A 27040-nucleotide genomic window follows, 5' to 3' on the forward strand; every position below is an offset into this window, starting at 1 on the left:
TTTCAGAGTTGTCACAGGTAGTAAAATGAGGAAGATATTACCTGAGAGATATGGTTGAAGAGCGATAGGTTGGAGTCAAGAAGTATTCCTAAGCTGCATATTTGGTCTTTTACAGTTATGGTAGTCAAGTCCCAATGCAACGAGGGACGGACGTGGTTGCAGCATTCTTTGTGGATCCAAAGGAATTCTGTTTTGGAGGCATTTAGTTGCAATTTGTTAACGGATTTTGATTTACAAGAGGCAATTTAGGAGTTTTGTGATTTGGGTGTCCCAATTTTCTCCTAGCGGTAGGTATAGTTGGATGTCATCTACAAAGGAGTGAATCTGTATTTAGTATTTGTGGGCTATGTCTAGGACAGATCAAATGTAGAGATTGAATAATAGGGGAGATAACAGAGCCCCCGGTGGAACACCATATTTGATCAGTTTCAGTTTTGGTAGCTCGTTGTTGAGCAGTATGCTTTAGAATCTATTGTTCAGGATGGAGGCAAACCATCATAACACAGTGTCTCGGATTCCAATTTCAGAGAGCTGTGCAATGAGGAGGAGATGGTCAATAGTGTTGAATGCCGTGCTGAGATCCTGAAGCACCAGAAGGATATCATTACTCTTATCCATGAGTTTCAAGCAGTCGTCAATGATGGTTTCAGATGGTTGGTTTCAGAACTGTGGAATTTCCTGAATAGCCCTATTAGTAGGTGTATAGGGCTACTTGTTCATCGATGAAGGAGTGCAATTGGTTTAACACTGTTTATTCTAGGATCTTGGAGATGAAGGATAGGTTGGAAACAGGTCTAAAGTTGCTGAGCATGTTAGGGTCGAGCGAGGGTTTTTTCAAGATTGGTCTGATGACTGATGACTTTGCCTATTTGTAGAGAGGTATTGACGAGAGGAAGGATGGAATCTACATAGGCATCTTTCACAAACACTAGGAGGCATGGCGGACAGGGGTTCAGATTGGAGCTGAAAGGGCAAATAATGTCTAGTATCTGGGCGATATCATTGGTGGTCTAGTGGCGGTATTTAATAGTTGTTGGGAGCAGTATACTTTTTAAGCCTCTAGGGTAGACTTTTTATATTCTTCTTGCAGGTAATTCCATTTGGACCTGTTGCCATTAAGCCTGGATTTGTACCATTTCCTTTCTGCTTTCCTTAGTTCTTAAGTCATCAGTAAACTAGGGGGAGGAGTATTTGTGGGGATAGTATTTGATCTCTTTGACTGTTGGTAGCCCTTTATGTAGGGTTTTTACCTCAGTATGCCAGTCCACAGCAATCTTATCAACAGATTCAGAACTGGGTTTTGATGTTCCAACTAGGTTGGAAAGGCTTGTGGAGAGATTCTATAAACTGATATCATCGTTGTTGTATATCTTTTTATGTTGGGTTTGCTTCCTGGTTGACGGTTGATTCGTTGTGTAGGTGTGGTTGAATATGATCAGACGGTGGTTGAACTAGGTCACCGGTTTGGTGGTTACAGCCAGGAGTTCCTGTGGTGAGTGGAGTATCTTTTTGAATAAAAATTAGGTCCAGGATGTGGCCCACAGAGTGAATTGGCGAGTGGACCATTTATTGAAGGTCTAGGTCTGATAGTGAAGTGATAAAGTCTGCTGGGGATCCGGTCTCATTTGGGTAGCTTGCAAAGTTAAAGTCTCTAAGTATAATGACTTGGTTGTATGTGATGACCAGTTTGCTAAGGACAGATAGTAGGTCATCTAAGATGGCCTTTGGAGAGTATGGTGTTCTGTATATCAAGGCGAAAGTTAGGTCTCTGCTGTGACCCATTAGGAATGTAAGGCACTCTAGTGTGTCTCATGTTATGGTGTCTATCAGTCTTGGGTTGAGGCTGGACTTAATGATAGTGGCTATACCTCCACCTCTAATGTCACAGCATGAGCAAACTATCACTTGGTATCCTGGTGGGCAAAGTATACCCAAGGTAGCTCTGTCATTGTCTTTAAGCCAAGTTTCGATAATCAGAAAGATGTCCCAGTTATTACCTGTGTGGAGATAATTTAATATAGTGTCTTTGTTATTTACAGATCTTGCATTTGCCAGTGCAATTATGAGGTTGTTGGGTGTAGATAAGTGTGTGTGGGGTGGGGGGGGGAAAGGGGGGTAAGTGGAATAGGCCTAAGGTGGCAGGGTTTGTGTGTTAAGGATTTGCTGTGGGGGGAAGGTGACAGGTCATCATATCTACCTTGGCCTGTGATGACTGCGATGGAGAAATATCTACTGATAGGGAGAGTAATTGGCATGAAAGAGGAGAACAGAGATTGTGGCATCGAAGGTCAGTGTAATTGAAGACATTGGAGGCAGTGTAATTAACAATGAACATGGTGGCTAGGCTTGGGTTACAGAGCCTTTGAAGGATTTGGTTGGGTAACAGGTGGTTGGGTGTTGAAGGTGATTGGTGGGTGGGTGTATATATATTATGTGAGCCTAGGGGTGGGTGGGTTCAGTGTGGCTGTGGAGACTATCTCAAGAGGTTTTGGTTTGGTTTTCTTTTTTTTGTTGTTTATTTATTTATATCCCGCCCTTATCCAGGGCGGGTTACAAACTTACATACAAAAATATTAAATTACATATACAATACAAACCATATCCTAGGAGCTAGCATATACTTTGTCAAGGAAGCATTTTTCTAGAAGTAAATATCCCTGGTAGAAGAGGCATAATTAGGAGAGTTGGGGCCTAAACAGCATACCTTAGAAAACAATTTAGTACTAACAGTACTAACCTCCTATCCCATGACTCTCAAATTTCCCCAGATGTCTTTCATGAGGTACTTTGAAAATCCAAATACACAATATCAACTGGCTCACCTTTATCCACATGTTCATTCACCCCTTCAAAGAAATGCAGTAGATTGATGACGCAAGATTTCCCTTGACAAAATACACGTTGGCTTTCTCTCATTAATCCATGCTTAACATAAGAACATAAGGATAGACTTATTGGGTCAGACCAATGGTCCATCAATCTCAGTAGCCCATCCTCACAGTGGCCAATCCATGTCACCAGTACCTGACAAAAACCCAAAGAGCAGCAACATTCCATGCTACTGATCCAGGGCAATCAGTGGCTTCCCTCATGTCTTTCTCAATAAAAGACTATGGACTTCTCCTCCAGGAAATTGTCCCGTAGAGATATCTGGTATGGAAAGGTAGATCTAGGAGTCAAAGATCACCCTGAGGTTGTGAGCTGAGGGAGGAGGAGAGTGAGACAGGAGGGGAGGTGAGTTTAGGTAGAAATATAAGGAGTTCAGTTTTAGCCATATTCAGTTTGAGATGTTGGTGAGACATCCATGTGGTAATGGCAGGCAGGCTGAAATTTGGGCCTGAATTCCTGTAGAGATATGTGGTGTGGAGAGATAGATCTGGGAGTCATCAGCATAGAGGTGATATTGAGATACTGAGAGAGCGGGTATATATGGAGAAGAGGAGAGGGCCCAGTAGAGAGCCACTGATAAACAGTGGGATGGCAGTAGAGGAGGATCCACCGTAATATACACTGAAAGTATGATGGGAGAGATAGGAAGAAATCCAGGAGAGAATAGAACCCTATTTTGTGCTTCCTTAGATATGTTTATTTCTTTGAGTGTGTTTTCCCTTTTTTTCCCCCTATTATGCCATCTCACTGTATTTCTTAGTACAGTACAAGAGTTGTCTTGTAAATATACTGTATGTTAAAAGTATTTAAATTAAAAAAAAGAAAAGAAAAGCCATCTGAATGGTTTTGCACTTCTATTTTTGATACAATCAGAAGGCTTTTATGCTGATAATAGACAATTATGAGAGCACAAGTTTAAGTGCCTGATTTTCTCTGAGGCTTTTCTTTCTGATAAATCAAAATGTATCATTTGTAATGTGTTGATGATTTGCTTTTGGAGCACTATTTAGTGAAGCTGTGGCTTTACTTGTGCTTATGAGTCATTAATTACATATCAGTAGTCAAGTTAATTCATAAAGGGGCTAATATTCAGGCTTGCAGTAATCAGTGGTTTTTGAGCCACTGACAGCCATGGGCTGAATTAAGCCTGAATATTTAATACCATGCCATGCCCAGACACCAGGTCAGTGCACTCATGCAGAAGTTAACCAGGCAATAGTTGATCTTCATCAGCACATAAAGTTAGGAAAACCTTTCTCTTATTAATTGTTGTGGTAATGTGATTGAGGGTGTGTCTTAAATCTGTCACAAACAGTGATATATGCAGGGTTTCAAGCAAAAGTTAAAAAAAAAAAATTGCTATGACTCAACATGTACACCCTGGTTACTTCACAGGCTTTGGTATGGCTCTAGTTAAGTCTCTCTGATTCTTCATGTATCACTATCAACACTCTCTTTCTAGGGCTGGCTCCCATCCTAGCTGAATACAGTGACTACTAACAACATCTTGGGTTCTCTCTAGACACCCCCCAAAAGTAAGTACTTTTTGAATACGATTCAAGGTTATCTCCTGCCTTGAAAGTCCATTCCACATAAACTCTGGTTTTAAGCTTGAGCCACACTGCTTTCCTGATCCTCTCCTCAGCTACTATAGCTCAGCTTAGAAAGTAGTCCTCTTCCCTTGGGACCTCTACACTGTCTGAGGGCATTTAACTCCAGTCTGATTTGAGCCCTTCCCCCTTGACTTAGCATCTGACCTGTCATGTCAGTGCTACCTGCTGTAAGGTGGCTTAACTGTACCATCAGTGAGGGAGCGCTTTTAGAGGCACCTGTTGCTATGCTACTCTCTCCTTCACAATATCAGTTAAGTGCCAGCTTCATCTATGAACCTTCCTGATACAAAGTATGATCCTGCAGGCTTAAAACTAGGCTGAGTAGGCCTTCTGCTAATATTCAGCAGACAGAGCCAAAATTCAGTGGCAATGCCTGGTTAACTGTTGCTGAATATTGGCTCATGGCCTGCTCAACCTGGTTTAAACAGGTAGAGGCCATGTTGAATATTGAAGGTGTTTAAATTTTGGTCCCTTTTTTTTGTTTTGTTTTTGAATATCAACACTATACATATAAACGAAATTGGAGGAAGGATAAATAATTGCTCTATTATTAACATCTGGATAATTCAGAGCCTCATTCCCTCACTACTGTATAACTCTTCTTCAGTTCTCAGACAAATTTCCAGCTATGAATGCTTGCCTAGGAAACTATGGTTTTCTTGCAGTTTATACAGTTGCAGCATGTTCAACATTAGACCATAAAAAAAAAAAAAAAGTAGAAAACAGGAAACACATTAACAAGAAGGGGGAATTCTCACAACTGGAATTTACATAGGTTATTATGATGGTGTAGTTTGGACTGAATAGAGGCTTGAGATGTATATGCAATTCTTTGATATAAGAAATGCATATACACCGATATGAGACACATTTCCACCATCTTTAGAGCAAATTGACACTATAGAGGCTGGATCTGTATTCTATTTTCACTTCAGTTGTCTCCATTTCCTCCCATGCAATATGATGATTACAAAACCTTCACTTTATCCCTTAGGCCTGGATTCTCAAAATGGCGCCATTCAGAAGGTGCTGGTAGGCACCCAACAGCACCTAAGTTAAGTGTTTTAATTGACCATTAATAGGGCGATAACTGACCGTTAAAAAGCAATTAAAAACTAATCAAGAAAAAAAAAGTAGGTGCTATGAGGCATCTATAAAAAAAGGTGCCTGAATCGAATCTACACAGATGTTTACTAGTGCCAAACATCAAAAGAGACATGGTTATGGGCAGGGTTGACATTTGGCACCACTAACCTCCTCTTCTATTAAACTGCGCTAGTAGTTTTTAGCACAGAGAGTTGTGCTGAATGGCCCGCACTGCTCCCGATGCTCATAGGAACTCTATGAGCGTCGGGAGCAGCGCAGGCTATTCAGCGCAGCTCACCGCGCTACAAACTCTAGTGCAGTTTAATAGAAGATGCCCTAAGTTTGATTCTACGTCAAACACAGGCACCGGAAATGTAGGCTTGTAAAACCCTGGCCTACATTTCCAGCACCTATCTTCAACACAGGTTGTGATTTTCAAAATGGTGCTGTCGTTTGAGTGACGTACATCAATGCCATTTTTCCAGGCGTTGACCAATTCCAGCCCTGTTTTGAGAATCCGGGCCTTAATGCCCATGCCTCACAGGTACTTTCAAATAACCAACACTTTGAGGGGTGCAAATGAAACACTAGACTTTTAGAGTGTTTTTGGAAAAAAAAAGTCACAGAGCATACTTGAAAACTGCACATTTTTTGTTGAATGTTTTGTAGAATTCATACAATGTCAGACAAATATGTTTGTGATTTATAAAAAGTATCCAGCTTTAAAACTTTTTAGGCAATGAATGATTTTTGAAGAGTATCTAGTGTGTAAGTTTTAATGACCTGGCATCATTTTGCAAAGATTTTTGAGTTACAGCCCCGCTTTTATAGATTTGCCAATTATTCTTGGTTTTTGTGTTGGAATCAGAACTTTTTTTTTGCTAGAGAATACTAGCATAACTGTCGTCATAGCTTTTGCATTGATTCTATATAAGATGTCTAAAGTTAGGTGCCTAGTTCAGCATGCTTAGCTAATCTAGGGGCCTAACTTAATTTTCTTAAACCCCTCCCCCCCCCTTTTACAAAGTCACTCTAGTGGCTGCTGCTGTGGTAACTGCCCTAAAGCTCATAGTAATTTAAAGGTCTTTGGGGCATTTGCCACATGGCAGCCAGTAGCGTGACTTTGTAAAAAGGTGTGTGTGTGTGGGGGGGGGGGAATAATTATCTCAATTGGCACTATTAATTGAAAGTGCCATTAAAATGGTTAAAAACCAGCTAATTATCTGGTAGGTGCCTAACTTAAGAGCACAAGAATAGCCTTACTGGATCAGACCAATGGTCCATCTACTACTACTACTAATCGCTTATACACTTCTCTCTCGTCATTCGCGGGGTTACGTGCAGAGCCGGATCACGAACGCCGAAAAAACCACAATTATCTTGCTCTGACCCACCCCCACCTCCCTGCCGCCTTCCCGGCCTTACCTGGTGGTCTAGAGGGCTTTCGGGGCAGAAGCGATCTTCCTACGCTCCTGCCCCGTGTAGATCTCCATCAGGAAATGGCTGTAGGGAGTTCCCGACGTAGTCTCGAAAGACTACGGGAACTCCCAGCAGCCATTTCCTCATGGCAATCTGCACGGGGCAGGAGCGTAGGAAGATCGCTCCTGCCCCGAAAGCCCTCTAGACCACCAGGTAAGGCCGGGAAGGTGGCAGAGAGGAAAAAAAGATGGATTTTTGTTACATTTTTTTATTTTCCCCCTCCCCAGAAAAAATTGTGATTATATGAAACCGCGAGTGCAGGAACCGCGAATGGGGAAGGGGAAGTGTATAGCGCTGAAAGGTGTACGCAGCAATGTACATTTTGACATTTATAGACTGTCCCTGCTCATCTAGCCCAGTATCCCATCTTCATGGAGGCCAATCCAAGTCACAAGCACCTGGCAAACACCCAAATAGTAGTAGCATTCCATGCCACTCCAAGGTAGGCACCTATTCCAAGGTGCCTGCCAGAAAGTAGTCATGGTTAGAGGTGGATACCTGGTGGATTTGGGACATGATTTGACTTAGATGCCTAATGTAGGCCCACTAATTTAGGCCAAGAAAACCCTGGCCTAAATGGGAGTGCACCTAAAGTTTCAATGCCTACTGGCACCTAGGACTGCTTAGGCGCCTAGCGTATGATTGACAATTGCGCTCAATGGCGTCTACCAGGCTCCGTTATAGAATCAGGGCCTTAGTACATATCCTGGCACCTATATTTATCCCGTGTGCTTTAGTTTTAAAAATTAAACATATTGTTTTGAAGTGAAGACTGTTTATTTAAAAATTTGGACCCCGCTTACACCTAAGAGACTCGCATAATACATTCATAATTATTAGACATTTGAACAATAAATAGACCATACTTTAAAATGCACTCTAAAAAAGAAGCATAAACCATCTTTCATTTAAAAAAAAAAAAAAAAAGCCTCTACAAATAGGGTTGTTTTCAGCACCTTTTTAAATTTTTGAATATCAGAAGTGATCCTGGCAGGTTGTTCCACAAAGGCACCCCTGCCACTGAGATTACAGAAGATCATATTTTAGCATAATGCACTGTCATTAATTCCTCACCAGTGTCCCTTCTGATCGGAGACTATGATTTGGTTGATATATTCTTAGCAGCTGACTCAAAAACCAGGGAATACTCTTTGAAAATCAGCATATGTTTATAATATGTTTATACGTTTTTAGTTGCTGCATGTTTTCTCAGACTTTTTTTTGCTAGTGAGTGATTTTGGTGGATAGTATTTATGAAACGATTTAATTACAATCAAATACTTAATTTATGACTGGATATCTAGTGCACTGAGTTTCTTCCCAATGGAATACTACTGCTGCAATGTTCAGCTTGTGCAATTTGGTGACTAATTACATAATGAGCATGAGCAGAGATAGAGGGTTAAAAAGGTTAATAGAATATTATATGAAGCATATTGTGTGCAGTTGATGTACATTTAAGAAATAATGTATTTATGAAATGAAAAAAAATATCATGTCATATTTTATAGGTCTCTGCCACTGGTGCTCGTATCAGTGGATTGATATGCAATCTGCAAGTGCTATGATTTTTTATTAGCTTTTTGCATGGTGAAAGTAAATGAAAGAACTGCTTAGGGAAAAATGTTTGATATCGCTTGTATTGGATCCTTTTCATATGTAGCTTAAAGCACAGATTGATGATTACAGAGGTCTACTTTTATGGAAAAATGTCAGATAACTGTAGGTTAATTTAAGAACACAATGTTACGTAAATATAGAACTGCATGTCCAAAATATGAAGGAGCTTTACAGGGCTGCCATTCTTCCCTGCATGTTCATTCAGTAGGAGTCCTAAAGTATCGGTTTGCTAAAGGCAAATCACCACGCTCTAGTCACATGTCCTACGTTTACTGGCAGTTTTGTGGTATGAACGAATCATCGGAGCTCACATGAAACATGACAAATTCACACAAAATCTTGGCTCCTACCTTCTCAAGCAGCATCTCACAGATGGAACAAAGAGGCCTTTAACTCCTGTGGGCTTCTCAAAATTCCCCATCTTTGTTCAGAAATTGTGGCTGCATCACTGACTCACTACTGCGAATATTCCGATTCCATCTGACATACAAGGTTTGCTAGATTAAACTGATAGCTTTGTTTAAAATCTATTCAAGGACTGTTATTCACTAAGGCACAGCATATAATGAACTTCTGATATTTATCTGCCTTGTGATTGGATAATCTTATCTAAATTCAAAAAGCAATTTTTGTGAATGGAAATGTTTAATAGCAAATTTTTTTTTAAACGAGTGTAAACAGTTACACATTACAGTAGGGAAACATATTTATTACAGTTATCAACAGTGCCTATCTAATTAGAAAAACTAAACCATTCCCATTTCATGTCAATAATGGACATTGATGAAGGAAATCCATGAAGAGGTAGTCAAGTGAAAATAGAGGGTGATTTCTATTAAACAGAGAAATGCAAGTCAAAACAAATGAAAACCACTGTCAGAAATAGTGTCCATAAATAAATGGATGTCAAAATATAAATAAACTTGAAAAAATGTTTGCAATCTAAATTTTTGCACCTGGAGCAACAGAAAATTTTAACCCCCCTTTTATAAAACTGGGATAGCGGTTTTAAGCACAGGCCAGCACGCTGAATGCTCAGTGTTGCTTCTGTCGCTCATAGGAACTCTATGAGTGTCGGGAGTAGCGCAGAGCATTCGGCGTACCGGCCTGCCCTAAAAATCATTATCACTGTTTTGTAAAAGGGAGGTACTGACTTGCCCAGGGTCACAAAAAGCTACATTTTGAGAACTGAATCTAGTTTCCTAGGTTCTCAACCAAGTGTAGTAACCATTAATCTATGCCTCCACTTTAGTATTAGGGTATTCATCCACTAGGTTTCCCAGCACCATTTTGAAACTGGTTCTGGAAGGGGAATGAGTGACTCCTTTCCCAAACCCACTACTGCAAGTAATCGTATAGAATTTACATAGAAAAAGGCAGTTTTACAGGCATTTGCATGTTTTGCATCTCATTACTCTTACCCTGGCTCACCACTGGACCAGCAGGGATTAAGGTAGACCTAGGGAAGTGACTTACAGGCCATTCTCGTTATCTGTGCATTCCTTATGTGTAATTTCGCATATCCATAGTTGCATCTATTGTGACCAATATTCCTCATTCACACTGCTATGTTTGCATATTCACGGACCTGCTCTTAAAAAAAAATAAAACAGCTTTCTTTGCTTTCATTTTCACTTTGCGTCTGGTGTTTGCTTCTAGATATACTGCTACTACTAATCATTTTTGTAGCGCTACTAGACTTATGAACAATTTGAATTCATAAGTATTTGGAGCTTGTGCAGATGAGGACAGAACTTGCAGGGATGGGGCAAGGACAGGCCAGGGATGGAGATAGATCACGTGGGGATGGGGTCAAATTTGTTCCTGTGTCATTCTCTATTCCTGGTTCTACCTTGGAGATTAATATAATGACTCTTAGATTTATACCGTATATACTTGACTATAAACCCATCTGAATATAAACTGAGGTAACCTTCCCCCCCCCACAAAAAAGGAGAAAATAAGGTTGACTCAAATATAAACCAAACTTGCGTCAGTCTGGCAAGGTTACTGTGAGAGTGAGTGGCCTAGTGGTTAGAGCTGCTGCCTCAGCACTGTGAGGTTGTGAATTCAATTCCAGCCTGCGCCATGTGACTCTGGGCAAGACACTTAATCCCCCCATTGCTCCGGGTACCACAGTTAGATTGTGAGCCTGCGGGAAAAGATAGGGCAAGTACTTAACCTTTTCCTATCGTAATAAATTTTACGTTACGCTGGTTCCAATCGTAATTATTTTAGCAAAGTTTTGTATTATTCACCGTTATCATTTACGGCTATTGTAAACACAATGGCCCAATAGATGGGACAAATGATAGGTAGAAGGTGTACTGTATGTCCCATGCCAAGGGACATACGATGGCAACGACATTTTATGGAATGTCCAGTCATCCGGGACACACGATATGAAAAGGTTAAGAGTGCCCGATTACTATTTAATGTATTATAACCACTTTGGATGAATCTCTTCATGTAAAGGCATAGCAACCATTGTGAGAAATCACATCAGCTATTTTGAGTAGTGAGACTGCACAGGGCAAGAGCATAGGAGGATCATTCTTACCCTGGCTCACCACTGAACCAACAGGGATTAAGGTAGACCTGGGGAGAGGCCTATGATGGACCCGAGAGGGAGGAAACTCAAATATAAACCAAGACCCCTATTTTGGGGCCATTTTCATTTATATTTGAGTATATATAGTGATTTCCCTTCTATTAGATCAATACTTGTTCCCTTCCATAGCCACCAGCGGGACTAGGAAAAGAAAAGACAAACCAGAAGGAATAGGTGCTTGATCTTACTACCTAAGAACATAAGAATAGCCTTACTGCTTCAGCCCAATGGTCTATCAAGCCCAGAAGCCTATTCTCATGGTGGCCAATCCAGGTGCCTAGTACCTGGCCAAAACCCAAGATGTAGCAATATTCCATGCTACTGATCCAGGGCAAGCAGTGGCTTTCCCCATGTTTTTCTCAATACTAGACTATGGAATTTTCCTCCAGAAAATTGTCCAAACCCTTCTTAAAACCAGCTACACCATACGCTCTTACCACAACCTCTGACAATGCATTCCAAAGCATTGGAGCTAATACCACCATGAAAGGCAATAAAAAAAATACTAATGCGGCTTCATAAAAGCGGGCATAGTCCACTAAACACATTCATATTTAGCGACAAAACATAAAACAAAATATATCAAACTATAATGCCACCATAAATAAGTCAAAATTTTTAATTTCCACATCTTTATCATTCTGAGGAAGGAAAGCTTTACCAACCAGACAGAGGGAGGACCTGTTCGTCTGGCCATCTATTAAGGTTAGAGGGGGGTTGGAGAGGGTTAGGGGATCCGGGGGGTCCAGGGGGTTCTGGAGGGTGAATTTGGGGGTAGGGGTGTGCTTGGGGGGAAGGGGGTTTGGGGGGGGGTTGTCCGGCAGGAGGGATTGGGCACCCTCCTGCCAATGATCGCGGTGGTGGTAGAGGGTTTGTCCAGCAAGAGAGACTGGGCATATCTCCTGCCAATGATCGTGGGTTCGGGGGTTCGGGGGGGTTTCTGTCCGGCAGGAGGGATTGGGCATCTCTCCTGCCAGTAATTGTGTGGGTGTTGGGGTGGGGGTGGGGTGGTTTGAGTCTGGCAGGAGAGATTGGGCATCTCTCCTGCTGGGGAAGTTCGGAGGGATCTTGGCAGGAGAGATTAGGCATCTCTCCTGCTGCAATCATTACCGGTGCAGGGGGACGTGTTGCCTGTGCTACTGAGCTGATTGTGGCAGCCACGATCAGCTCAGCGGCCCAATTTGGAACTTATACCTGTTTTGACTTAGTCTAAGTCAAAACGTATAAGTTCCATCTGGGAACCTGTCAAACCTTTTTGGTTATGGCTGCCAGACGACTAAGTCTAGGTCAGCCCACCTCCCACCCTATCCACTCCTCCAAAAACGTCCCTTTTCACTCTGGGCGTACTGAGGCAGTGGAAAGACCTAAGCTGATTTTAGAAACGTCTAAAACCAGTTTTGATTATCGGTATTTGGACGATCTGTGTTTTTGATCGTCCAAGTACTGACTTAGGCAATTTTTTGTACTTTAAAAAAAAAATTATTATGAGCCCCAGAGGGTATAAAGGACAAGTCCACAACTGGGTGCATCCATTTAAGAATCCCTGAGGGAATATGATAGGGGCCAATTCTGTGATGGCATCTTGGTTCCCGGATTCCATTATAGAATATTAGGATAATGCAATAACAGCATGAGCAAGATTTGCGTGTCTGTAATGGATGCATGTGTGCTACATGCTTAAGTAGAAGCCCCATCCATGTTTCTCCCATGCTGCACACATGTGCATATTCCCTTGAATTTATGTACTATATAAATTAGGCAAGTACTCTAATACAGAATAGTTTTTAGGTGACTGGCTGGCACTTTTGTGGGTAAGAATATATTTGAATGCATAAATGCTAGTATACTGTAAATTTATGTACGCAAGGGGTGAATAAATGCAAGCATGTAGATTATCATGCTCATCAGGTAAAACCTTTTTTGTTTCTACATTTTATATGCCTCAATAACAATTATATTCTATATCTTGTGGGAAAAGATATAATTCTAGCTTTTCCTGTAGTTAGACAAGAGACCGGTATGCCAAATTACACACAATAAAAAGGCAGGTTTTGTGCGTTTCTGTCGCTGTTAACATACACTATTAATCCTTTTAGTGTATTTTCCCACAAATGATATTAGTGCATGTACTATTATTTTCTTGAATTTTCTTTCAAAATCATTGCTAATGAGTGATTGGAATGCGAAATTAGGCAACACAGCTCATTATTGGAATACAAAGTTAAATTATGTATGTTAAAAGCTTTCCAACAGCAGCATCATAAAAATTGGAGTTCACCTCAGGGAAGTGATAAAAAACCATTTTGTGATAAAAAAAAAAAAAAAAATCCATAGCAAGAGAACTTGTGTTATGTTTCTACACATCTCATTTGCATATAATGGTAGGGCAAAACATAACATGCAGTAAATTGAAATAAGACACCTACTTTTGTAGACTTTACCTTAGTACAATGCTTTTCAACACAACCAGCCGCATCAGGTTTTCAAGATATCCACAATGAATATGCATGAGATAGATTTTACATACTAAGGAGGCAGTGCATGCAAATTTATCTCATGCATATTCATTGTGGATATCCTGAAAACCTGATAGTACTACTGAAGGTGTGCCACAAGGACTGGGTTGAGAAGCATTACCTTAGTGCATTGGTTTTTAGGTGATCAGAGTCTTAATTCTCTCAAAAGGCTACTTCAGAAAATGATGGCAACTAGAATTGCTAAATGACTCCAGGTTTTTCCAACAGGTTTCATTGGGTCCTGGACTTATCTAGTTGCATATATGGACTTGGAGCCTTGTTTTTCTTATAAGTTGCGACAGGGAAATCAGAACTAGAGGTTTCTCTTTGGAATGGGTAAGCCTAGGAATGGATCAATCCTAGTGAGCACATTTGGAGGCAGCTGGTAGCCTAATACCTACTTACTGTAAATTGAACATAAAATTGCAACAGGATGTAGCTTTCCTGTCATAACCCCAAATAGAAATGAACACTAAGAAATAAGGGATTCAGGATTTGAAGCCGTTTATCTGGATAACAACAACCATTATGCATATATATGGCTCAGATGCTGCTCTCTATGGATATTTATTTATTTATTTTTTAAAAAGTTATATTCTGCTTATACCTAAGTGGATTACAACAAAAAATATAGGGCTCCTTTTACAAAGGTGCATTAGGGCCTTATCACGCGGAATAGCGTGCGCTAAATTGCCCTGCGCTAGCCGCTATCGCCTCCTCTTGAGAAGGCAGTAGTTTTTCGGTTAGTACGCGCTTATCCGGTGCGTGCTCTAAGAACACTAGCGCACCTTTGTAAAAGGAGCCCATAATAATCATAAGATAAAAACACCCCCCCCCCTAGTATAAAGCACAATAAAACAAAACAAAATAATATATAGATAACATTTCCATTAATCATTCCTTCAGTCACTGCTTCTTAACCACTTAAAAAGCTTCTATAAAAAGAGATGTTTTAAATAATTTTGTAAAACTCTGGGACTTCCATGCCACACATGCTGTAACTCATCAACAGATAAATGCATTGTGTTCTCCGATCTTAATGATCAACGGGGACTGATGTAATATCACAAATGAAAGATACCACGGTATTCCTCGGTGAATTGCTTGAAAACTTAGTACCAACACCTTAAAATCTACTTGAGATTTAAAAGGTAGCCAATGCAATTTTTGTGGTAAAAGTGTCACATGCTCAAATTTACTGCCACCAAAGATTAAGCCCCCTTTTAGAAAACTATAGAATTTCTATGAGCATCAGAGCTGTTACTGCCTTGGCTGGTGCTAAAAACCACAATGGGGGGGGGGGGTGTTAATGTGCTGCAGAATTCTCAACCACTTGCAAGGATCTACATTTGTATGATTTTATTTATTTATTTATTTAGATTTTTATCCCGTCCTCCCAGTAGCTTAGAACGGTCTACAAGTGAACATACACAATGGAGAGTAATTAGACATATAAGAAGTACAATAGGTTTAAATGTTTGGACATACAAGACTGTGTAGTCATTTAAATACAGGGAGTATACAGCAAATTAAGAGTAGAGTTTAAGTTTAAGTAGTTTAGTTTAAGTACAAGTTATTTGAGTTTAGATACAATTTGTCAGAGTACAGACTAAGAGAGGACTGCTGAAATTTAGGGAGAGTATAGACAGGGGAGAGAAGAAAGAGGTGGGGCTTAAGGGGGGAGTAGACTGAGGGTGATCTTTAGTTGAAGAGGAGGGTCTTTACCATTTTACGGAATGTCAATAATGAGTTCTGTTGTCTGAGTTGAGAGGGGAGTTGGTTCCAGAGATGATGCCATGCCCAAATACAGTGCATTACAATAATCCAGTCTTTGCAATACAACACTTTACACATGACAAAAATCATACAGGGACAGCATTGGTTCTAATCTACTCAAAACCACATCTGAAAAAAAGCAGATTTAATGACAGATAAAAATAAATAAATAAAATTACTAAAATATTTTTTTATAGAGGGGGGGTGTTAAAAAATTATCAGCCACGGGTGTCACATACCCTAGGTCCACCACTGAGTGACACTAGGTATTGAAAGGTAGTTGTCTGTAGTGTGTATGCTTTCAAAGAAGAGAGTTTTTAATTATTTTCAGAATCTGTTGTAGAATGTTTGAGGAAATGTTCTGATTACCTTTTGACAGTGTCTTGCTAACTAATTTGTATTGCCCTTGTTAATTTGCACTATTTTTCTCTACCAGGTTGGCAACTGTGCTCTCAGCACCCATATCTGCATCAATTGACTGATACAGTGAATCATGTGATCTTGTTGAAGCACTTAAGGGCCTTTTAAACAAACTGCAGTAAAAAGTGGCCTTAGCGGGTCATTCCTGCACGCTAAGACTGATTTTACCAGCAGGGTGAAATGGCTAATTTTTTTTTTTTTCTATTTTCACTATTAATGTCCATGTGCTAATTTTGCCATTAGGGCATGGCCATTAGCAGGTGAGCCCTTAGGGTCAAATTCTATAAAGGGTGTCTAACTTACCCCCCTTTTACAAAACCGTGGAAGCGGTTTTAGCACAGGCCAGCATGCTCTGTGTTACTCCCAACGCTCATAGGAACTCTATGTTTTAACTTAGGCGCAATTCTGTAGTAGTCGCCTAAGTGTGATTGACAAGAGAGATCGTGATGCTATTTACAAAATTTCCCCCTTACCGCCTATATAAGAACATAAGAATATAAGAAGCTGCCTCCGCTGGGTCAAACCAGAGGTCCATCCTGCCCAGCGGTCCGCTCCCGTGGTGGCCCATCAGGCCTATCACCTGTGCAGTGGTCCCTGACTATTCCTATAACCTACCTCTACTCCTATCTGTACCCCTCAATTCCCTTATCTTCTAGGAACCTATCCAAACCTTCTTTGAAGCCCTGTAACAACATGCTCTGGCCTATCACAGCCTTCGGAAGTGCATTCCATGTGTCCACCATGAACCCCATCCCTAGACAAGAACCATTGAACCTATACCGGCTGAGTTTATTGATGCACTATAGAGGTGAGGTGGTTAGTCAAAAGCCATGTTTCCCAGGCACTGGCCTAAGGGAGGATCTCAAGGAGCATCAGGCAACAGTGAAAACAGAAGCTAGCAAGGGTCTTATCAGCTACTTCTATGCTCAAGGTCCTGCTGCATCTTCATTTTTCCTGTCAGCAGTATTTTTCCTGGTATAGATTATACATAAATCTGTAGAACATCATGTTCGTCAAACAGCTGGTATGAGCTATGGATCACATGAGTAGGAGTGGCACTGGCAACAGCATGGGTAAATTAGAGAAGCACTAGGTCTGTTGCACTGTGAGCTGCACTTTTTTGCTATCAGCCCAGAACTGACTGCCTGGGTGGAGAGCAGAGGGGGCACAAATTTAAACACTGGCCTCTGGGTGCTGGAGGTCCAAGATATGCTACTGAATTATAGTATTCTATCAGCCTGCACAGGTTATACTCTCATTAAACAATTTTCTTAATCATTCATATTATTATGCTTATTATTTTGATGCAGATGTAGTTAATGACCTCATATATAGACTGTGTGACCCCTTTTATCCTACAAATGCATTCACTCAGCTGCCCCTCATTGTCTCTCTTCATTTTTCTTCCCCTTTATCCACTCCCCCCCCCCAACCCCCATGTTCTCTGCTCAACTTATAATTCCCTCCTATCTGTGCCCTTCTCTTCCTCTACTAACTCCAGACTCTATCCTTTCCGTCTTGCTGTGCTGTATGCCTGGAACAAACTGCCTGAAACCCTATGGCGGGCACCGTTTCTGGCAACATTCAAGTAAGAGCGGATAGCGTAGCTGGTTTTAAGAAAAGTTTGGCAAGTCCCCGGAGGAAAAGTCCATAGTCTGTTATTGAGAAAGACATGGGAGAAGCCACTGCTTGCCCTGTATCGGTAGCATGGAATATTGCTGCTCATTGGGTTTTGGCCAGGTACTAGTGACCTGGATTGGCAACCGTGAGAACGACTGGGCTTGATGGACCATGGGTCTGACCCAATAAGGCTATTCTTATATTCTAAGCTCACCTCTTTGAGACTGCTTTCAACTCCCAACTCTTCTCCTTGGGTTCTGCATCCCCAACCCTCAATGTCATGTCTGTCTGTCCAAGTCAGATTGTAAGCTCTTCCATGCAGGGACTGTCTGTTTAATGTCAAAATGTACAGTGCAGCGCACGCCCTTCAGCACTATAGAAGTGTTAAATAGTTGTACTAGTAATAGTATACTAGCTTTTGTCTTATATTTGTATGTCAAGGACAATGAAGTTGGGGGCTCATGAATAATTAGATGCATGTGGACACTATCTCAGGTAATCATAGCTAGTATGTTCTATAACAGCTGAAGTCCTCAGCTGCTGCTACACAAAGGAAATGTCGGATGTAACATACAGCAGTAGACTGGCCAGGAAGTAATAAATGCATGAATTACTGTCCTGGGGTGGACACCAGACAGGAAAGATTGCAATGTCAGTACAACCGTGATGGCAAAAGCGGCTATTCATCATTGCGTTCATCTGCTCATCTATAATTGACCATCAACGATGATTCCCTAAGTTACAAATCTTCTTACCTCTCTTTGTTTAGGGATCGCTAATCAATAGAATAATCTCTTAGGGCCTGAGCTCTCAAAGACATTTTCTTGACCAACCAGTAAAACTTCCCTCTTGCCACCATTAAATCTTATCTGGTTTTAATTTAAAGCATGGTAAGGAGTTATGGCAGTAGTAGGACTGACCTTTGCATGTTTTTGAATCGTGTAAACTGATTTCCACCATTATATTTATCACACGGTATGTAGGGCAACTTATAAACCTACTCAGAACAATATTTATATTCCTATAGCATTCTTTGCTTTATCTGCGAGCATTGCATTGGTTATTGTATTTTTGCTGTGCTGAGTGATTACACTTTTCAGTTTTGATTTTATTTGCAGTATTTCATGCACATTCAGAAATAATTTAGCATAGCCAGTGGCTTTATTTGCTATAAAATGCCCAAAAGTGCCTATTTAGAGGATATATTATAAAGACAGTTAGGGGTAGTTATCAAGCTGCTTTATAATTATCCCTTGTATTTGCTCCTTAATATCGGTTGAAAGGCTATAATGCAAGTTTCAGTAACATAACATAGTGTTTTTTGGGGGTCACCATGAGATGCGTACTAATGAGATGCACAGCATTCAAATGTGTGCATAATACCTCATAACTAAATAAAATCCATAACACCGCTGTTATAGCTACAAAAATAATTCTGTTTTCTTGTCCTTATAAGAAACCCAACTCTTAGTGGTAGTACCATGAGCTAGGGCTCACCAATACTATTTTAACCCAGTGCCAGCAAGGAAGCAATGAAAAGGGACCATTCCTACTCGGATCCCACTATATCCAAGGGAAACTTAAAAGGTTAGCCCCAGTGGCCTATGTATAGGTAGGGGGCCAAATTGGGGTGTGTATGTGTGTGTGCATATTTCTAGGGGGGAATGACTTCCTTAATAGGTTCCAAAGGGAGGGAGCTTTCAGGTAAGGGAATATTTGGGAAAGCCTCACATTGGAGATAGCTTTAGAAGAGCATCTTACATATAGGGGGAGAGGACCCTTTGAGAGGGAATTGATCAAATTTATTCATAGCAGTTCAAAATTTTAATCTAATGCTATATAATTCCAGTGTCTTCAGCTGAATGTGAGAGGCACTTCAGCGCATTCAATGCTCGGCACATAATTATGTCACAATGCAGCAGCATGTATCCTAAAACCGTTGAGGCTATTTTGATCGTGCTTGAGGGGTGCAAAAATAAGATGATCAAGTGATTCTGAAACAGTGACTGGCTCAGGCTGACAGTACATGTAACAGTCTTTGTTATTGCAGTCACAGTCGCACGACACCTGACTTGCACATAGTAGAACTGTGACCATTACAATTGTGATGCATTTCTTTCTGCTGTTTATGAATGAATGGAAATTGCAATAAGCTTCTAAAGTGTGTAATGAATCAACAACATTTTATGGACAATAGAATGTCATTGCAGTTATCCATTAAAATACATGTTCCTTTGTGGTTCAGTAGCATCTTTGATTCTCAAATTTTGTATGATATAAAAGCAGTTAGTCAATCAAAGAATATTTGGGCTCTTTTTCAATTAACTTTTGAGGGTAGATTATTGAGGGTAGAATGAGTTAGAGCATATTTTGGGCAATCCTGGCTTGGATATTAATTACTGCAGAGGGCTTCAGTACCTCTTAATTCTCTATTGTAATTATATAGGGAGCCTTTGGGTCTCTCCAATTTCTCTAAGTTTATTGGATCTCTAATGTTAGAAAAGAAAAAGCGTAAAAACTTTATAAAATTATAAGAGAAATCAATGGAGAGCAGGAAGTATCCTTTGATGATATTTGGTCAGCAGATCTGAATGTAAATCCCGGGAAAATTGACTAGGCATTTTCAGCAAGATATGTCGGTATCCATTTGTCAATCTACTTATTTTATCTTACATAGAGCTTATTAGGACCCTCTTGCACCTCCTTTATACATGTCCTAACCTACAAATTTAGTGGTCGAGTATTAGGTCCAGAATTCTCTCTATAATACATATGAATAATAACTTAACTCTGTCTTATAAATCCTTCGTACTCCTCAAACCCAGATATCTCATTACCACCATCATTCAAAAAAAAATTTTTGATTTTATGATTGCATTAGCTATTCACCATATTATATCTAACTGGAAGGATAACTCTAAGCTTAACTTTCATGAATGGTGGAATCACCTTTGCGTCATCAGGAAATATGAAGAAATAATAGCATTCAAACAAAATAATATAACTAGTTTCACTAGGATTTGGGCTCCTCTAGATGAGTTTTGTAAGGATTTAAATGTTAATCTCATATGATTCCATTATATTTGACTAGAGAGTATACAGCATATTGTATTGTATTATTGAATTACTAGCTGATGCCCCGGCATTGCACGGGTATTTAATTATAGCAATAACTCTGTAAATGGATTCAAATAAAGATACTTTATAGTGGTAAATGAAATTATTTTTTTACAGCTTAATAAAAAGTACAATATTCAAATTATAATGTGAAATATTTGACAAAATGAATACAATACAACTAACGCAAAACGTGATTATAAACAACATTTTTAGTTTCACCTCCTGGAGCAAGAACATATAAATTCTTGGGTGAACCCAACCTTGAGCAAGCAACATAGAGTTGTGGGCCGTGAGACCCCCAGAACATATCACCCCAGGTAGTGAGGGATCTGCATAGCAAGTTTCGTTCAAATCGGTCAAGCCGTTTTTGAATTACTGTGAGAATGGCAGCTTTTTACATTTTTTCCATTGACATGAATGGGTGAAATCTGAATTTATGTTTGTAGCTCTGCCCACGTGTGCAGGTGGGCCGCAAGACCCCCAGAACATATCATCCCAGGTAGTGAGGGATCTGCATACCAAGTTTCGTTCAAATCGGTCAAGCCGTTTTTGCGTGATCGCGGCACATACACACACACATACACACATACATATCTCCGATTTTATATATATAGATTTGTACATTTTTGTATTTGGTATGGAAATGAGAGCAAAAAGTCAGATTTCTGCTAACAACAATAAATTATTACTAATAATGACTGGTGTTGCCATTCAGCAAATTACATATAATTGGAAGGATTGGAGGAGATTAAACTATAACTTTTGGTGGAATTCTTTATGCCATATCTATAAAATGGAAAGATTTATTGCTTTACAAAGGGGATACTTTAAGAAATTTCAGGATGTGTGGAAACCATTAACAAAATATTGTAAGGATTAAGTAATATTATTTCCCTTTTATTTATCAGTTCAGGATGTAGGGAGGGGGGTATTTTATTATTACATATATTATATAATAATGGAATATATGGTTGGGAGGGATGGGAAAGGGATAAAAATTTATATAATGTACCAATGATTGTTTATAAGTGATGTATTTATTGTTAATGTGAATGAATATATTTTACACTTAATGTAATTTTGAAAATGAATAAAGAATTATAAAAAAAAAAAAGAAAAATTTCAATAAAATGTTGTTACAAAAAAAAATATACACAGGGTTAAGTTCATTAAAGCAGAATTGCAGAGATTATGCAAAGTAAACATACAGTTATATTTACAGTAATCATAAAAAAATAAAACAAGAGGAGAACTTGTACCATTGTTGTCACAATTAGAACTAGTTTGGCAGTTAAGAATGTATTGTCAGTTAGCAAGAAGTATATATTCGTCATTTGTAGCCTTATCTGCTGACGTTGCTTCCAGAGCTGGGAAAATACACCGCGGGTCACAGGTCAAAGGTGTGATGGGTCACATGGGTCATGAGTCACAAAAACTGATCCACTGTCAGTTCTGGTTGGGGATTCAAGTATTGTAGAACTGTTGCCCAAACCCTCCCCACCTGGTGTCGGCATTCCTTGTGCATGCTGAGTTCGCACTTTACTCAAAAAGAGTCTTGCATCGGCAGCTGAAAGCCCACCCTTCATGGCAAAAATAACACTAGTGGATGGGAGGGGTTGTTTTCAGGCAGCAGATCTCTTAGGTTGGCAGGGCTTGGGCATCACTTCCAGCAGTTAAGGGTGTTGCAGTACTAGATGGGGCCTGAGCTAAAAGTCAAGGGCAACCCAGGCCCTCAAGTCCCCCTGTGGCTTTGCCACGGTTCTCTTTTGTTGTTTTTCCAGCATGCAATGCAAAATTCTGTTTATCATACAAACCAACAGTATGTGCAGAAAACAGAGATGAATATTCCACTAGTCTGCTTGCATATCCTTTATGGGAATAACAAATTGAGTCTTGCGTTACAAGATAGTTCATCATGTACTCTACATTGCACAAGGATTTTGTTGAATTGAGACCTCTGTAAAAAGCAGCATAGGCTTGCTATCTGTGCTCAGCAGAAGACTGTGTTTCAGCGTGTTTTCTTCCCTTCTCTCCAGAGCATTGCAAATAATCAATCCAAGAAGCTGAATGGTCTTGTGCTAGTTTATTTAAAATGTGTTGGCTAGTTGTCATTGTAGAGTGTCTTGGCACATTGTTAACCCTCATAATTTAGATATGAGGCATGGCTTGATACCATCTCAGCATCTGAATAACGTTCTCTCACATCAGTCAATTACTATGTTGCCTTTATGTCTTTGTCTAGGAAACAGATATATTGTTTCATACTTTTATTGCGAATAAATAACTAATTATTTTAAAGTGTGAAGCACTGGGCTAAATGTACCACTAGGCTTGATCGAACAGGGTGAGTACACAATGCATGGCTTTTGATTGTTTAAGGAATAGGGTGGCTTAGCTCCCGAGGTGCAAATTATCCGGTACTACAATATTCCTTTCAGACATCCAAGATAAAATTTACATATCTAAATTGGATCAGGCTGAATAGGTTTCCCTGCTGCTGCCTCTTCCCCTCAGCTGCACTCTGGAAAGGTGGTTCCAAAGTGTTGTGTTTTTTTTTTTTCCCCCTTCCAGTGCTTCCTTGAGAGCTTTCTAGCAGAAACTGTCAGTTAAATTGTTCGCACATATCTCATGAAAAACTAATTAACTAAATGATTGGAAGTTTGAGTTTTATTTGGTGTTCTCCAGATTTTAGAAGTATATCATCCATAAACTCGGTAAATACTGTGCACGTTTTCTGAAGCAATGTTGGGTTTCTAAAGTTACAGTATCCCACATTAAGAACCTTGGGGTCGATATTCAACCGGCAGAAGGCAGCTCACATAAGTGTTGCAGTCGGCACTGACCTTGGATAGTCAACGTCGGGCATTGAATATTTGTGTTATTTTTTGGCCAGCTTTAACTCAACTGGCTAAGGGAATATTCAGCATTGGCTTATTAACCTCTCCTCCTCCCCTTTACAAAACCACAGAAGAGGTTTTTGGTGCTGGTCGGCATCCTGAATTCTCTGCGCTGCTCCAACTGCTAACTTTTTTAGAACTTTATCACTATTTTAATTTCCGCCAGACCGTTAGTGTCATCATTTCCCTCCCTCCCTATCATTTTTTCCCTTATTCGTCTTCCTTTACTGTCATATATTGTATTTCTTCCCCCATTCTCCTTTAGGGTCTGTTTTTGTCCATTGTTCGGTGTATGTCCCCCCCCCCCCGTAGTGAGAAATTTATTACATGTTTTTAGACTTGTACATCGCTTTGTATTAAGATTAAGCGATTCATCAAACTTTAATAAAAGTTGAAACTTGAACGCTCATAGGAACTCTGTGACTTACGGAGCACCGCAGAGCATTTAGTGCACCAGCTGGTGCTAAAAATCTCTTGTGTGGTTTTGTAAAAGAGGAGGGAGGGGGGAGTAAGTTAATAGCAGGCAAAGATGGGACTGCTGTTTTTGTAGTCCGATTTGCCCACTAAACTTAGCTGGTCAGCACTGAATATTAACCTAATACTTGTAAGGGTACAGTCGTATATGTGCAAAAAAATATATATATCTTAAACATACTGTATAATAAGTTTAGTAGCAGGACTTCATTCATATCACATCTAAAAGACACCACAGACAAAAAAGATAAATACAAAAACAAAGAAAAACAAACCTCATACACAGGCAGCCAGGACTATACAAGTGCCCTGAGCCACCTGTATCATCACTGGTTTGAAAAAACTCCGTACATAAATATATAAATATACTTTCATTCATTTCATTTCAACAGTTCAATAATTCATTTTCAAAGTTCAATTTGTCTCATGCATCAAAATATGAGAGTAGAAATCCAATCTCTCTAAAACTAGTTATAAGGGCAACAGCTTGGTATCAATAGAAGCAATTCATAGTAACGTGGAACAAAAAAAGGTAGAACATAGAGGAACTTATCTCATATTGCAGCAACAATCATTCTTTCATCCAATATCTCACTTCCCCTTCAGGGGAAAAACTTTTTTAATTCTTGTTTCTTCTCATTGCTCTCACATAGCAAACTGGTAGAACTAACTCCTCTGGCTGCGGGCACAGGTGGCTTAGGGCACTTGTATAGTCCCGGCTGCCTGTGTATGAGGTTTGTTTTTCTCCGTTTTTGTATTTATCTTTTTTGTCTGTGGTGTCTTTTAGATGTGATATGAATGAAGTCCTTCTACTAAACTTATTGTACAGTATGTTTAAGATATATATATTTTTTTGCACATATACGACTGTACCCTTACAAGTATTAGGTTAATATTCAGTGCTGACCAGCTAAGTTTAGTGGGCAAATCGGACTACAAAAACAGCAGTCCCATCTTTGCCTGCTATTAACTTACTCCCCCCTCCCTCCTCTTTTACAAAACCACACAAGAGATTTTTAGCACCAGCTGGTGCACTAAATGCTCTGCGGTGCTCCGTAAGTCACAGAGTTCCTATGAGCGTTCAAGTTTCAACTTTTATTAAAGTTTGATGAATCGCTTAATCTTAATACAAAGCGATGTACAAGTCTAAAAACATGTAATACATTTTTCACTACGGGGGGGGGGGAGGGGACATACACCGAACAATGGACAAAAACAGACCCCAAAGGAGAATGGGGGAAGAAATACAATATATGACAGTAAAGGAAGACGAATAAGGGAAAAAATGATAGGGAGGGAGGGAAATGATGACACTAACGGTCTGGCGGAAATTAAAATAGTGATAAAGTTCTAAAAAAGTTAGCAGTTGGAGCAGCGCAGAGAATTCAGTATGCCGACCAGCACCAAAAACCTCTTCTGTGGTTTTGTAAAGGGGAGGAGGAGAGGTTAATAAGCCAATGCTGAATATTCCCTTAGCCAGTTGAGTTAAAGCTGGCCAAAAAATAACACAAATATCACTGCACAACAATTTTTTGGTTAAGTCTTGATTCCTGAAAAGTTTTTGGTGATTATGACAGGTACCAACTTGGTATGCTCAAATATGGTTTTGGTTTTACTGCATCACGTAAGAACTATGAGAAATAGACATTTTTATGTTTACTGACAATAAAATATATAGTCAAGTTTACGTTTCGCACAAGCGACTAAATGAAACAGAATTAAAAGTGTTTTGCTCCCGAGTTTCTTTTATATTCAGTGTCTGGTGCATCACGTTGTAGCATCCAACAATAGTCGGCAAGCATTGACGGATTCCAATTGCCCTGGTATCGTTTCTCCATCGTAGCTATGTCTTGATGAAACCTTTCACCGTGCTCGTCACTCACAGCACCGAGATTTGCGGGGAAGAAGTCCAAGTGTGAATGGAGGAAATGAATCTTGAGTGACATATTGCACTTCATTCTCTTGTATGCTTTGAGAAGTTTGTCTACCAGCTGAATGTAGTTTGGGGCTCTGTAATTGCCCAGAAAATTGTCAACAACGTCTTTCAAGGCTTTCCAGCCAATTTTTTCCGGCCCAACTAACAGATCTTCAAATCGCTTGTCACTCATAACATGTCTGATCTGGGGGCCAACAAAAATACCCTCTTTGATCTTGGCATCAGTTATTCTTGGGAACATCTGTCTTAAATAACGAAAACCTTCCCCTTCCTTGTTCATTGCTTTCACAAAATTCTTCATGAGTCCCAGTTTAATGTGAAGAGGAGGCAAAAATATCTTTGTCGGGTCAACAAGCGATTCATGTGCTACATTTTTCTGTCCTGGAACTAACTTTTTACGGAGTGGCCAGTTCTTTCTAGAATAGTGCGACTCTCTGTCTCGGCTGTCCCATTCGCAGATGAAACAGCAGTACTTTGTATAGCCAAGCTGCAGTCCTAGTAACAGAGCAACGACTTTGAGGTCTCCACAGATATTCCAGTTATACCTGGTATACTGGACATACTTTAGTAACATTTCCATATTCTCATATGTTTCTTTCATATGTGCTGCATAGCCAACAGGTACTGAAGGATAAACGTTGCCATTGTGCAACAGAACAGCTTTCAGGCTTAACATTGACGAATCAATGAAAAGACGCCACTCTTCCGGGTTGTGATCACAACCAAAGACCGAGAACAATCCTTCAATGTCACAACAGAAACAGAGACTGTCGACTTGTGCAAAAAATTTGGTTATATCATGATGCCGGTCTCGAAACACAGAAATTTTCGTACCTGGTGATAGCAAACACCATTCCTGCAGTCTCGAACCTAGCAGCTCAGCTTTTGCTTTTGACAGACCCAAATCTCTGACCAAATCGTTCAATTCGGACTGTGTTATCAGATGTGGATCGCCTGATGAGGATGGTTCAAAATCCGGGTCA

The 27040-nt window shown here is 40.0% G+C and overlaps 1 protein-coding gene across 1 annotated transcript in view; it reads left to right on the plus strand.

Annotated features, from left to right (window-relative positions):
• THSD7A (thrombospondin type 1 domain containing 7A) overlaps positions 1 to 27040 on the plus strand; it is a 763222-nt gene that overhangs the window by 120444 nt on the left and 615738 nt on the right. The window contains exon 2 of the mRNA XM_033931006.1: positions 4352 to 4424. The gene's annotated coding sequence lies outside the window, so the exon portion shown is untranslated. The remainder of the gene's footprint in view (positions 1 to 4351; positions 4425 to 27040) is intronic.

Source organism: Geotrypetes seraphini, chromosome 2 (genome assembly GCF_902459505.1).
Source record: "Geotrypetes seraphini chromosome 2, aGeoSer1.1, whole genome shotgun sequence".
Classification (NCBI taxonomy): Eukaryota; Metazoa; Chordata; class Amphibia; order Gymnophiona; family Dermophiidae; genus Geotrypetes; species Geotrypetes seraphini.